Raw genomic sequence first — 14,274 nt, forward strand, 5'->3', positions numbered from 1 at the left:
TTATAGATAAATATATTGGAACCAGATTTCACTATTGTCAAATAGGCTTCTTTTACTCATGGAGGGAACTGGAGTCCAATGGAAGATTTCCCTTGAAACTCCTTCTTCCACCTGTAGCTCCCAGCATCATCTTTTTGGAACAGTGAGAGCTGATGCTGGAGCTGCAGCAAAAGAGGGGGATCTGACAAAATCTCTACTCTAGTTGGCATTTCTAACCAGTAGCAGCTGGTGACTCCTGTGTCAATGGAGTGAGGAATCTGCTCCAGCATCAAACTTTACTGGAGCTCTCCCAGATGCTGCAATTAGTTGGAGAATAAAATTCAGCATCTTTGACAGCTTCTTTAAAATTCAGGTCCAGCCTCAGAATGAATTCACCATTCCACTGTCATGGGATCCATTAGCTGCCACTGCATCTAGCGCCAACAAAACCCACTGGATGCAAGCCAAGATAATACACACTGCTGTGCTTAAAACTGATTTCTGAGCTGTACTGCGTTCCTGAGACTGTAGTTCTGTGCATATTTACCTGAGGATATGTCTCCTTAAATTTAGTGGGAGTTATTTCTGAATAGGCATGCCTTAGGTTGCACTGAAAGTCTCAAGCTAAGCCCCCTTTAAAAATATAGGAGTTACCTCTGAGGGAAAATCATGCATAAAATTTTGCCCCGTAACATTTAGATGGAGTGGGAGACTCATGAAGAAACAAGTATGAAATACTTTTTTGGGCATCGTGATCACAAGAATTAGTCTGAAAATTAGTCTGAAAATTTATTTATTGATTGATTGATTTCCTGCCTTTCTCCCAATATAGGGACTCAAGGTGGCTAACAAAATTTAAAGCAGTACAAGTTAAACACAATACAAAACATTAAAAATGTAGATACAAAGTTTAAAAAACAATTAAACTAGTTTAAAAACTTAAAAACACTACACATTAAAATTTAAAATGTTTTCAGAAGTCTATACAGACCTTGCACAGTATTTAAAGTCCAACCCTTATCAGTTTGAGAAAGCCTGGCAACATAAGAATGATTTTATCTGCCACCAAAAGGAGAACAGGGATGGGTCGACCTGACCTCTCTAGGGAGGGAGTTCTAGAGCCTGGGGGCAAGCACTGAGAATGCCTGCAGTGTAGAAAAATTACTTTTTGGACTGCAGAACTCATAATCCCCCAGTTAGCATGGCCAGTAACAAATATGTTTGTTCAAAGGATGTTTGCTTTTGCCTTCCCCGGAGGCACCCAATGGGTTTCACAGCCAAGTGGAGAATCAAACTCTGGTCTCCAGAATCATAGTTTAACACTGAAACCATTACACCACACTGGCTGTACAACTGGGGATAAGCAGGAGAGAAATTGTACATGGAAGGACTGTTCCTTCCATTCATTCTATGGAAAATATGTCAGATTTCTTTTGTTCTTAGTGGCTTCATTAGGTAAATCTCTTTATCATTTTTTTAAAATGGAACTAAAACACTATAGATTGAATATTTCCACATCTGATCTCCAGTTAAATTATTTTTAGTTTTCACTTTTATGATGTTCTGTATGTTTTGATGTTAGGAAACCGTACTGTGTGACTGACAAAGGATTGACTCTGGAAAGGAGTTCATACGATTTTGCTGTTGAGTGCCTTCAAGTCATTACCGTGACATTAAGGTGAACCTATCATAGGGTTTTCTTAGCAAGTTTCTTCCATTCTCTGAGGCTGACAGAGTGTGACTTACCCAAGCCTTTTGCCCACCTCCCAGCATGGACTTTTAAAATACAACAGTATTCTGTCTGAGGAGTTACAGGCTCTAGCCAGAGCAACTTCTGTAGTCCTAGATGATGGCTGGAAAAGTTACTTTAAGGATTACAGCACCAGGAAACCCACAGCAACCATGGCTAAATTCTTGCTGATCCAGTGACCATTTTGGCTGGGAGATTCTAAAAGTTTTAATCTTTGAAAAGTAACTTTTTCAAGCATGTCCAGGGGCTCATTTCTCCTTTTGAACTAACCCATGATTTTACTTATTAGAGTCATTTACTCATTAGAAACTGAGAATTCCATAAGAATAATATGCTTGTATGAATACACTAAGATGAAAATGTTCCTGGTAGCTGTGTTGTCCATATAGCACAAAACAACAAAATCTCAACATGTAGTGATATGTTATTGAGCCAATGAAAAGGCGCAAACTACATCATGTTGATTTTGAAGCTTCACAGGCTTCTGCATCAGATAAAAGATAGATGGCAGGGTAAAGGACAGATTTTTGATTTTATGTAAATATTAAACATTCTGAAGGGAGAAGCGGGAGATATAAATAAAATTTATTATTATTATTATTATTATTATTAAGTGGCTGAATTGTTCAGATTTGGAGGGAAATGAAACAGATATTTCTGTGCTTATAATATTTAATGTAACACCATCTTCTCTACAGTATATATTGCTCTTATAGGGCTCACATTGACCTGGCAGAGATAATCTATAACTGGATAAAGGCCTGTGGTTATGGTTATAGAATATTAAGAAAGAAAGCCCCTCTTGACTTTTAATAACATCCAGTGAGATCTACTGAACCCAGGAGAGCCACAAGAAGCAAAACAGAGCAGCAATGTTTTTACATAAAGAGACAATTGGATGCAGTTATATCAGAAAGGGATAGCCTAATAATAATTTATTAATATTTAACAATGTGTAAAAGGGTCAAGCTAAATGTTACTGTAAGAGTATAGCTAACAGACGACAGGGTTTTCCCCCCTTTCCTTTTTTGTACAGTTGGAGGCGGTCTGTTTGAGAAGGTGAAACCCCCTGTGCTTAATGAGGGATGGCTCATTCCTTCCTTCCTCTGCTGTGATTTTACAGATAATCCAGCATGCATAGTTATGGAGTTTAGAGAAATTACCCCACTGGGATTTCCCCCCTAAACTCTGCAACCACACAGAAGAGAAAGAACTAAAATCTTAGCAGATGAAGGAAAATTGACTTCTCGGTATACATGTATAATATTATCCCACTATAGCCCATGATAGTTTGCCTTAGGGTTGCCATAGGTCAGAAATTACTGGAAGGCACACAGCAGCAACAAAATGTCAGAGAACATTTTGAAGAGCACTAAAGTTACAAAAATATTCCCTGTCTGTACAATTTTTACAGAGCTGAATTAACTGGTGGCGAGCTCCTCTCTACTATATTACAGCGGTTGTAAAAGCCATTGCAAAGTTCTCTGAACTTTTTTTATTACATTTTTCTTTCATTTATATGCCAGTTTTCAGGTCTAACCAGTTCAAGATGGTTTATCACATGTTAAATTTTAAATTTAGTATACACTATAAATTCTATTTAGTAAAAAATTATCTATAAATTCAAATTGCACACTATACAAAAGAAGAACAGACAGACATCATACCTGAAACAAATATTATATAGAACATTGTAAATATTACTGATATTAAATCAAGACTGCTAAAAGCAAAAAGTTTAAAGTACAGCAGTTGGATCCAGAACACAAACACAATCCATACAGAATGAAGGTGCTCCTGGTCAGTCAATAGGGGCTCACCCTGTGCTGGATGGGGTTACACTTCTCTGAAGACACAGGTCTGCAGCTTCAATATGTTCTGGGATTCAACCCTAACTCTGGAAGCTCAGGTTTCAGCAGTAGCTAGGAATGTATTTGTAAGTTAAAGCTAGTGTGCCAGCTGGGCCCATTTCTTGAGATATCGGATCTAACCACGGTGACACATGCCTTAGATATATCCTGGTTACATTACTGTAATATGCACTATGTGAGGCTGCCTTTGAAAAGTGTTTGTTCAAAAGAGCTTCAGCCAGGTTGCTAACAATTCATTTGTTGTGACAGTTTCGCTGGCTGCTGGTCCATTTCTGGATGTAGTTCACAGTGTGTGTGTTTTTGACCTATAAATCCTTATATGGTTCAGATCCAGGTTATTTGAAGGAATGTATTCTTCCTTATCAACCTGCCTATGCTTTGACATCTGCTGGTGAGGCTGGTACCCTGTTCCACCACCCACACAGCTACATCTGGTGGCAACACAAGAGAGGGACCTCTAAGTGTCTGACCCCAGGGTCTAGAACTCTGTGAGAATACTGGCACCCTCCCTACTTTCTTTTCATAGATAAGTAAAAACTTTTCTGTTTTTATAGGGATTAGATAATTGATTGTATAAGGCCCATCCCATATAAACAATGTGCTGGATTTTCCTAATTGGTGTGTTTGTGTGTGTGTGTGTGTGTGTGTGTGTGTGTGTGTGTGTAATGAGCTATGTTTTAATCGGGTTTTAATTTTTTCATTGTTTAATCTCTTTTTAACTTTTGTATTTTGTGAATTTTTAATTATGTGTTCTTTTAATCTGTTGAAAGCTGCTCTGAGTCCTGAACTGGGAAAAGGGTGAGGCATAAAAATCATTATCAATCATCACCACCACAACCACAATCCTAGATGTGTTTACTTAGAGGTAAATCTCCCTGGAGCTCATTTCCAAGTAAATGGGCATATGATTTCAGCCTAAGAGGTCAAGGCATGTAACACAAAACCAACCTAACATTGATATATCTTTAGATTCTATCTGAGAAAATGGTAGTCTGCCCATTTGTTATGCGCTTGTTGGGAGGCTCAAGCAGAGGATCATACCTGTGGTATATCTTTGACAGAAAAACAGTATACTTCTTTTTTGGGATTACTGTCATCTTCCACCAAAGCATTCATCTTTGGGAAAGTTGATATGAAGTAGTGAAGAAGGAAGGGGAGGCGCACCTTACCAGTCATATCAGCCAAATCAGTGCTAGCAATCAATGGAACAACAGTTATCACAGCCAAATTACATTCATTTGATCTCCCCTTCCCTCTTAAGGTGTTTTATATTATCTATAAATATAAAATGAATTTCTGTAAAATAATCTATATGCCATATTTTGACTAAAAATTATAGCATTCAAGGCAGGGTCATTAAATATGCTAACTACCCACTCTGTGTGTGCATGTGTGTGTTTAGGCTAAAGAATAGTGCAATAGATTAACAACAGCAGACACCCAGAAATCTTAATCTTGGTATAATCTTACATACCCATTGCCAGTTCCCACAGTCTTGGATTCATGGATCTAAATCCAATGGTGTGTAAGGCCAACTACTAGCACAATGGGAAGTTCTTTTCCCCTCTTCCCTGTAACTTTCTGTTGCAATTTAAAACATGCTCCTGCTGAAAAGTGATTCTTGAATTACGCGGGGAGGGCCTCTCATGAGAGTTCCAGGTTCCCATAAGATTAAAGACCTCTTGGGAGCCCAGAACTAACATAAGAGGGCATCTTCTCATGAGAGAGGTAGGCTTTATATAGTCCTCCATCACATATTACTTGCCCCAGTGTCCTAGGCCTATAATGCTGAGAGCAAGGAAAGTTGATTCTGGCACATCTCAGGCTGCTCATGACATATGACCTTCGGCAACATTTGTTATGTAATTTGAAGCCATTTCTCTGCATATGAAATTCTCACTGTTTGGTCTATGGTAAGCATGCCTGGCATCCCTTGCTGTTCAAATATCCTGATTTGGCAGGAACAGTCCTGATTAATCCTCTGTCATCCCATTTTTTTCAGCTACTTTTACTTCAGTTGTTGCAAACTGAGTTCAGAGTGGTAAAAGCAGTTTGCACTCAATGCACTCGTCAGGGAAGAGAGGAGAAGGGGGACAGGGCCTTGCCATTCCAAGCAGGCTAAGGCAAAAGCAAAGTGCTGCAGCCTATCCTCATCAATAACTCATGCCCTCCTGATCACACTCTGATGTTAATTGGCCACAGTGTTCCAATTTTCATCTGTGAAATGTTGGAGGGTATGGAATTCACTTTATCCCAATTGAGAGTGGAAGGAATACAGGATCTGGGGCTACTGATGTTCCCCAGAGACAAAAACATATGCAACATAGCTGGGCTTTGGGCCCCTTTCTGGACCACTTTCCATACTGGCTCCCCTACCCTTCACCCTGCAAAATAGTTTTTTATCCTGTGGAGAAGACTTTGTATAGGAATGGGGTATGGGAGACGAAGGCTTTTATGGCCAGCATCCATAGTTTTTTGTGGGTTTTTTCGGGCTACGTGGCCATGTTCTAGAAGAAGGTCTGGGAGAGTTCCCTTGTTCCAGTACAGTTCTTTTAGCAGTACAATCCTATTGGATCTTAGCCACTGCACCCAGACACCCAAAAAAATCAGTGAAGACTGGGTGCTTACACAAATATAACCACAATTCACTCTTTTAGAAATAAAATACTGGAAATCACATACATGACCTTTGATCTTCTTCAGATAGTTAAACACCAAAACAAGCATGTTATAGTGTATAAGAAAGCTTGCTTCTTGTGTGCCTTTTTGGTATTTCCCTATATGTGTTTGAGTCACCCAAACTAAAATAGGAGGAAATCTGGTTTTACATTACAAACTTTGTTTCCAGTCCCGAAAATAGACTGATTGCACAGCTTTCCAAACTGTTCATCATTCTCCAAAGGGATGGGTAGGGGTGACAGGAATATGACAAGTATGTTCTGGCCTAAATTAAATTACTAGACCCATTGCATCAATGAGGTTTGCATAACTGTTAACTTACCATTGAGCCACTGATGCAATTATTCTACTCTGTTGAGTTTAGATCTCTGAGTTATAATAGGTTCAAATGAACTTCAATCTGAACTTCATCTTTCATTAAGGTAACGTTTCATTAAAGCAACAATGCCCACTTTTTAAAAAAAGTAAGCCCCGCTGAACTCAATTGGGCTTTCTACTGAATAGCCATGCATAGAATTGCATTGTTAACTTATATAATGAGGAGCACATTCTGTGAATTCTTAGGTAACCTTATATGACTGGGATCTCCTGAAGGAATTTTATTGGTTGAAGAGAGGCTTAAGAAGGCCTGGTTAACTTCTTTTTGGTTAATAAAAGTATTTATTTATCTTAGAAATTAACAGGTTAAAAGAACACATTAAGGAAGGAAAAAAGCAATTGTGGAACAATAAAGGCTGTCTTGGCTGTCTTCTCAAAGCTCAATAGGAATGGAGCCAGCCTGACTTCCTCTGGGAGAAAATTTCATAGTCAAGTGCTGCTGCAAAGAAAGTCTTGTCTGCCCATCCGGCAAATTTTTTGAGGTGCTGGGAGTTGCAACAGGATCTCTGTTTACTTCTCAGCTTGAATTCCGTATTCATTAACATCCAGTTTCAACAAAGGCAGCTTTGGAAAGGAGTTTTTTTGGTCATTTTATTGATGTTTTCCTGTACAGTTCAAGTGAGAGTTATGTTCCCTCCACTCCATCCCACCCAATTTGTGATCTCTAATTTATGTAAAACATTTCTGCCCTCACAGCACTTTCTAAATGTTTGACCAGTTTTGTACTGGCTAAAAATCTTTAAAACTTCAGAGGCTGCTGCTGGAGCAGAACAAAAGAAAGGGGAATCAATTTCATTTTCTAAAAACAGCCTAGATCCTGAAGGTTGTGGTTCATTTCAAAACAGCATCTTGTCCATGACTTGTCCTTCCTGGATGTGTACTTTGCTTTCACTGATATGCCACTCTCCCTCTTGATATTCTTGTCTTCTAACCTTCCGTTAATAGAACTGGGAACGGAAAAGCTGCAGAAAACCACAGGGCCTGCTTGAAATAATTTACCAAACCACTGGCACAAGGAACTTACAAATGGGGATGAGGAGGAAGGGAAGCAGCACTGAGAGGAAAGAGTAGATAGCTTGCAATTGGATCAATCAGTCCCAGAATCAGGCCTGTTAGACTACAAATCTAATTAAACTCAGTCAACATGTACAATTGCTAGGGATGATGGAAACAGTAGCCCAGAATATCTCAAAGGTCCTAGTTATGTCACATCATCCCAAGGAAGATCTGTATCTTTGCTTCCTTTTTAACAATTGTTCAGATTTATCTACCTCAGGAGATTCTGAGCTTCTAGTTGATTATTGTATATGTATTAATTTGTCAATGCAGCTAATCAGAAAGTTCTAGTGCTTCAAATCTGTGCACCCAAGCTCTGGTACAACAGCCAATAAGGCGAACCCAAAAGTTTTAGGAGTAGACCCTGTAGGACAGTAATGCTCTTTTGCATAGATATTATTGACCCCATTCTCTGAAAATGTGTGGAGTGGCTGAAGTAATCTCAGAGACTGATAATTACTGGTATTTTGCCAGCAACACCTTTCTGCTTTAGTTGGTATGCCAATTCTTTCTCTTCCTATAAACTAAATAGGTACAAATGCTTCTTTATCACAGCATCCCATTTATTTTCTCCTGCTCCAAAGTGCAGGACCTGAGCTAATGGGTTAAAATTAAAGAAAGAAGACTCTGACTAATTTTAGGAAGAATGTCCTGATGGTAAGGCTAGTTAACCATTGGAATGGACTACCACAGGAGGTGCTGGGTTCTTCTGTGCTGAAACCTTTCAAATAGAGGTTGGATGGCTATCTGCAGATAATGCTTTAGCTGTGGATTTTTGTATTGGTCATGAGGGTGGACTAGATAACCCCTGGGGGTTACTTCTAACAGTATGATTATCCTATTCATTTCTAAAGGAAAGGAAGAGGGACATCAGCCAGCTACCAAAGGCAAACTTTGGCTGGCAAGTTATTGGTTATCCCAAACAGAGCAGACTTATTAAATCAATTGTTGAATAGTGAGTCAATACGTAGATAAGTCTAATGGACTGAATGGTTCTACTCTTGTCAGTACTAAGTGAAAATTCAGGCCTTCATTGCCCAAGCATTGTGGCAGGGTAAAGTGGGGAATCACTGAAGATTTATTCTGCAACTCAAAAGTAAAGCTATGAAAGATTGTAATGAAAACTACTCACTTAGCACAAGGAAATCAGGGATTACTTTTTATTTTTAAGACATTCCATTTTAGCAGCTAGTAGAGAAAAATAGCTTTAAGGGAAATTACAGATTAAATATTTAATAGTACCATATGGAATAAACTGCTTTGATATAAGGCATAAACTGATGGAAATTGCAGGGAACTAAAACCTGAAATGAGTTACTCTGTTGCCAGCAGTACACCTGACAGCCACATGTTGTTTTCTACCTATCTCTGATGTGCAGACCTTTCACACCTTAGCAACGCATGTTTAGGTTGTCATGTCAATGAAAACGTGCTCTCTGCTTCCCAACACACCTTTGATCATGTTAAATTGTAACTGATTTTCTCACAATGAGCAAACTGGTTACCCATATCAGTAGGCAGGAGAGAACTGTGACACAATAAAGAGTTTCTACACTTGCAGGTTGTTAGGAACCCCTAGTGAACAGGGAGAAGATGGGACAAAGATGCCATGACTGCACTGTGAGAATATGTGCTCCATGGCTAATGCTAGCAACTTTACAGCCACAGTTTTCCTACAGAAATTGTGTCCCATATCATTGCATGCACAGATATGTGTCAAATGCAGGGTCCGAATGAATTATCCAGGAAACTCACTTAAGTTTTAATACATTAGTGGAAGAGAAGTAATGGAAAAATCAATTGAACATAATGCTTGTAATAATGCAGGCTGAGCTGTAAGTGATGATGACTTGTAATGTATGCTTAATGGTACACATGTGTATACAGAAAAGGAAAATCAGCAGATGCCTGCAGCCTTTACAGGTTTGGTGGACTGTCAATGCACTCTAGCTCTGAAAGAAAATATATACTGTACCAGTATGTAAGGGTAAGATAAAAGTCAACTGTATGGAAAGAAGACAAGCTATAGTTTATTTTTACACAAGTCTCTCTTTCTTTTTAATATGCCCAGAATTAAAATTGCAATCCAGCCTTATGTATATTTATAAAGAGGTTGCTCCCATTGTACTTCTATAAATGTGCGTAGCATTGTAAACAAAGAGAAGATGCATGTGACTCATAAACCATGTACTCACTTCTAAATTCTAAAATGAAGGATGCTGGAATACCAAAAAACATGCAGGGGGAGTTGTGTTGGCCATTTAGCAAATCCAAACAAAAATCCATAGTGATACCTTTATTGGCTGTCTGAGATGCACAATATACAGTGCACCCTTTTTTAATGCAGGGGATCTGTTCTGGACTCCCCAGGTTAAAAAAAAAAAGCATATGCTCGAGCCCCATTGAAAATAATGGGGTTCATACATGGTGTGGCACGCACCCCATTACTCTTAATGCTGAAAACTGCGTATGGTGCTTATGCGTATGACGTGGGCACACTGTACTTATTGCAAGCTTTCGAAACTCCATGGGCTTCTTCATCAGATTGGACAATAGAGGTATCACTGATGGAGGTAGGAACACACTGGGCTTTTTTAAAATTACTGAATAATAATAATAAAAGTTTATTTATAGAGCGCTGTATATTTATACAGCAGTTTACATAACAGCAATAAAAATGCAATTAAATCCAGCAGCTGGGTTTCTATACCCGCTTACCAGTGTACTAAGAGGTTTACAAAGTGTATGTTAACTGCCCCCAACAAGCTGGGTACTCATTTTAGTGACCTACCGAAGGATGCCAGGCTGAGTTGACCTGGAGGCCCTTGTGGTTTGTGAGTGAGTGACTGCAACACTAAGCCACCAGGGTTCCTAAAAACATATCTTAAAATGGTTACAGACAATAGATAAAATTAGACAAAACCGTTTAAGATACAGTAAAACTGATCAATCAAGTTGGGAAATGGAATGCTTCTCTAAACAAAAACGTCTTCAATTTGGCCTTGAATTTGGCTAAATAAGAGATGGTTTGTAATTGTATGGGAAGGAGGTTCCAGGCAGGGACATAGCCAGGATTTTAGGAAGGGGGGGGGGGTCCAGACTAAGTGCCACCATTATATTGGGGCTTGGGTGCGACGGCGCAGTAGCACGCACTGTTCATTTTTCTAACGGAAGGGGGGTCCGGACCCCAAGAACCCCCCCCCCTTGGCTACGTCCCTGTTCCAGGAGTGGGAAGCAGCATGGGAGAAGGGGCAGATCTGAGTGGGAGAGATGGAGATCCTCGAGTGAGTCAGTAGTCCTTAGTTGCAGGGTCGTAGAGCACAAGCTGGGAGATAAAGGGAAACAAGTGTTGAATTGGGAGGGGGGCAGTCCGTGCAGGGCTTTAAAAGTTAAAAGAAGTTTCTCGGCCCTTTAAAAAATGGGGGAAAAGATCTTTCTAATTATATTTGGAATAGTAAAAAACCAAGAATAAAGATGAAAATTTTGCAAGACTCATTGGAGAAGGGAGGATTGGCGATACCAAATCTAAAATGTTATTATAGTGCCTGTGCTTTAGATTGGTTATTAGATTGGATTAGATTAAAAATAGGATAATAATTAATTTGGAAAGAGTGGAATTAAAATATGGATTTCATGGGTACTTGCTTTTTGATAAGATGAAATTGGACAATAACTTTAAAAATCATACCATTAGGAAAGTTTTATTAAGGATTTGGGGAAAAATATAAATCAAGATGGTGTACTAAAATCCAATAATAATAATAATAATAATAATAATAATAATAATAAATTTTTATTTGTAGCCCGCCTTTCCAACAATCAAGGCAGGTAACAGCATATAAAAATTCAACAATATACAATCAATATAAGACACCATAAACATCAATCAATAAAACATCAACAATGCTATATACACTAACATCTCCAGCTAGCACAATAGTGCAATAGAGAGGGGAGGGAGGGAGTATTTCGGGGTATTAGGGGTATGCCTGCTGGAACAGGTGTGTTTTAAGCCCCTTTTTAAATTGGTCCAGAGAGGTAGCCGAGCGGAGCTCGCCGGGGATCGAGTTCCAGAGCTTAGGGGCCGAGATGGAGAAGGCCCTGTGAGTGGTGGTGGATGTCATGCCCAGCCTGGAGGATGGCTTGGAGGACTCAGAGGATGAGCTAGAGCCCCTGGGACCTGAACCTGTAATGGAGGAGCCAGAGCCCCTGGGGCTTGAACCTGTAACGGAGGAGCCAGAGGCTGGCCCTAGTTCTGCTGGAGCAGAGTCTATGGCCCCTCCAGAGATTCAGCAGTCAAGTTTGCCTGGTGCCGAGGCTGTGGACACGGAGGAGGATCTGGGCAGTGTGCCTACCTTCAATGAGCATCGAGCAGAAAGAGAGGGCCTTCGAAGATCTCGGAGGCTTTATCAGAAGCGTCTTCATAATCAGACACAGCTGAAGGCCGGCTCCTTGCCTTCTTAAGCACCTGGAGCATGTGTGGTTCTTTGCCAGTGGATATCTGACTCTTTTAGAGGAAAGACTCTGTCTCTGGCTCCTTTGGCTTCTTGTCTTGACTACCCGGAAACCTTGACCTTGGACTGCTTTATCGACCTGCCTATCTGTTGCCCTGAACCTCGGACCGTCTGACAATTCTCTTGGTAATCCCTTTTGGTAGAGCTACCTTGAATCTCCAGGTCTGTGTAGCTTACACTGACTTTGCTGTGCTGGGAGGGGGTTTGTTTGTTTGGAAACTAGCTGCCTTATCAGCCCTTTGGCTGCTTTCCGGGACAGAGGAATATCTTGCTTCCGGAACTCTTAACAACTGTTTCCTAGCCGACCTGAGTGTGCGGGGCGGATTGTATGGAGAGAGGCGGTCCTCCAAGTACCCTGGGCCCAAGCCATTTAAGGCTTTATAGGTAATAACCAACACCTTGTATTGTGCCCGGAAGCGAATAGGCAGCCAATGAAGGTCTTTAAGAACCGGTGTTATATGACTTGTCCTGGAGAATCCAGTGACCAGTCTTGCTGCCATATTCTGTACCAATTGAAGCTTCCGAGTATGGTACAAGGGTTGCCCCATGTAGAGCGCATTACAGAAATCCAATCGAGAGGTTACTAGAGCATGTACTACTGTTTCAAGGTCCCCCTGGCCCAGGTAGGGTCGCAGCTGGCGTATCAGCTGAAGCTGATAACAGGTGCTCCTGACCGTCGCGTACACCTGAGATGTAAGGTGGAGCGACGAGTCAAGGAGCACACCCAGGCTGCGAACTGAGTCCTTCATGGGAAGCGTGATCCCGTTCAGGACAGGTGGAGAAATAGCCATCCCCGGGCCCGGGGAACCTATCACAAGTACTTCCGTTTTCTCTGGATTCAAACTGAGTCTGTTTTCCCTCATCCAGCCCATTATGGGCCTCTCCGAATGAAGCAATGTTATTAAGGGAAGAAATTAAAAAGAATCAGTGGATAACATATGCGGAAATTACGAAAGTACATCAAGGGAAAAGGGCTATGAAGACTCAAGAAGAATTAAGGGAAGAAGGAGTGACTTGTAATTGGTTTACATATAGGCAGTTAAAAGAGAAATATGAAATGGATAAAAAAAAATAGAGGAATTGGTATAACAGAAGTTGATTTGGAAAACATAATCAAAGATGAGAGAAAACAAATATCAAAATTTTATAAATTAATAATTAAAGTGGAATTGGAGGAGGAAACAGTAAAGGAGTTTATGATAAAGTGAGCTAAAGATTTAGATGAATCTATACAATTGGAACAGTGGGAGAGAATTTAGAAAAGGAGAATAAAACAAATGTTAAGTATGAGTTTAAGAGAAAATGTATATAAATCTCAATATGGGTGGTATTTAACTCCGTATAAATTATCTAAAATTAATAAAGATAATAAAAATATCTGTTGGAAATGTCATAAAAAGGTTGGGACTTATATGCATTGTTGTTGGAATTGCGGAATAGTTAGAAAATATTGGAAGATAATACATAAAGAAATGAGGAAAATATTTAATTTGGAGAAATATGCGGATCCCAAAATGTACCTCCTAAACATAATTGAAAACAAAAAATTGGAAGAGCAAGAAGGAAAACTGCTATTTCACACAATCGTGGCAGCAAGAATGGTTCTAGCAAAATACTGGAATAAAGAGGAAATTCTGAAGGTGGAGGAATGGAGGCTGAAGGTAATGGATCTTTATGAAATGGATAAGCTCACCATGTTATTAAAGAAACATTCTTTAAAGGAATTTTATAAAGAATGGGACTTACGGAAAGTCTATATGCAAAATGGAAAAAAAGAGCAAAGATTGATGGCAATTTTTGAAGAATAAATAATCTATGTTATAATAATAGTAGAAGTATAAATATTTACTATAAAATCCGGGAAGAAAAGTTGATAAAGATCTAAAGGTATTTGGTAAAGTGATAAAGATTGAGATAGAAAGGAACACAAACATAAAGGTAAAAGGGTTTGAATCTATAGGTTTGAGGGTTTTTTTTAGTTGTTAAGTATAAGAGTAAGTACGAAATATATGCGGTGTAAGAATAGGAACGGTTCTAGCTTGAGGAA

Source organism: Sceloporus occidentalis, unplaced genomic scaffold, assembly GCF_023333645.1.
Source record: "Sceloporus occidentalis isolate IW3139 unplaced genomic scaffold, rSceOcc1.0.p SCAF_3, whole genome shotgun sequence".
NCBI classification, from domain to species: domain Eukaryota; kingdom Metazoa; phylum Chordata; class Lepidosauria; order Squamata; family Phrynosomatidae; genus Sceloporus; species Sceloporus occidentalis.